General features: G+C 44.0%; 1 non-coding gene across 1 annotated transcript; it reads right to left on the reverse strand.

Annotated features, from left to right (window-relative positions):
• Positions 1–721: 721 nt before the first annotated feature.
• LOC145606522 (small nucleolar RNA R71) lies at positions 722–827 on the reverse strand. Its single transcript, XR_014105382.1, has one exon. It is a non-coding gene; the product is annotated as a small nucleolar RNA R71 (small nucleolar RNA).
• Positions 828–1,356: the final 529 nt, after the last annotated feature.

Raw genomic sequence — 1,356 nt, forward strand, 5'->3', positions numbered from 1 at the left:
ATTGAGTGTGGAATGAGCGACCGTTCTAACGCCCATCAAAATGGCGCCATTGCCGGGGAACGGTGTTGTTGATTGCTAATTGATTACTTGAGTCTAGTTCACCATAAACCATAAAAATTTCAAAAAGAATTGTTTCTTTTTGGCTACACTTGTAGCCTTGGTACTAATTGCGTTTGTTGAGAGTGTATGCGCAGAACTCATAACAGGATCTTGGTACCTTACGATCCCGAGATTGAGCAAACTTATAGAAGGAGAAAAAGAGCCGGTTCTAGGCCGTTCAATACTCCCCCAACTAGAGAGACCAATTTCGAGGAGGATCGAGATCAAATGGGTGACGCGGAACCACCACCTCAAAGACCTTTAAAGGAGTTGGGAACTCCGGGAGCTTATAGAGCTTCAAGTGGCATTGCTCCACCCGTCACTCAAGCCAATGACTTCGAGATTCGGCCCGCGATGATAAATTTGATTGAAAGGAGGCAATATAGTGGAGCAAAACATGAGAGCCCTCTTGCACACTTGAACGAGTTCGAGAAATATTGCAACACAATCAAGGTAAATGGGGTAACTCAAGAGTTTGTGAGACTAAAGCTATTTCCTTTTTCTTTGATAGGAAGGGCTCTTGAATGGCTTGAGAAGGAGGTGAGGCCTAACTCCTTGAGAACTTGGGACGAGGTCACCACGGCCTTCTTCGGGAGATTCTATTCTCAAAAGAAGACGGCCGAAGCAAGGGCTTTGATCCAAGGCTTCCGTCAAAGGGCTAGTGAAACCATATATGAGGCATGGGAACGATACAAAGAATATCAAAGGGAGTGCCCTCATCATGGCATTCCATCATATTAAGTGCTTAAAATTTTCTATGGGGGATTGAGCCCACAAGGAAAGACTAGCTTGGATGCGAGAGCGGGTGGCCCGATTATGAACAAAACAGAGGAACAAGTCATCGAGATAATTGAGGATGTGGTGAGACACCACATGGATTGGCAAGAAGGAGAGAGGGAGTCTTTAAGCAAAGGAGGGAATGCGGTTTACTCCGTCGATCACCTCAACGCCATCAATAATTTGACATCTCAAATAGCCAATCTTGGCAAGGAGATGACATCTATCAAGGCAAAGCTAGAGACTTCCACTTCACAACAAGAGCATCCCTCCCAATCTAAGGGGAGGGGTATGAATTCTAACTCTTCTCCTTCTACATCTAATAACATGCCACATGGGTGTTTGTTTTGTGAAAATTGTGGGTCATATGACCATGATACCTCTTCTTGTAAATATGATTCCCAACCCCAATCCCATTATGAAGATGGTAATGATAATGAAAATGAACAGGTCAATGCTTTGTCTTATGATAATAGACAT

The sequence above is a fragment of the Chenopodium album genome, chromosome 22, assembly GCF_948465745.1.
Source record: "Chenopodium album chromosome 22, dcCheAlbu1.1, whole genome shotgun sequence".
Classification (NCBI taxonomy): Eukaryota; Viridiplantae; Streptophyta; class Magnoliopsida; order Caryophyllales; family Amaranthaceae; genus Chenopodium; species Chenopodium album.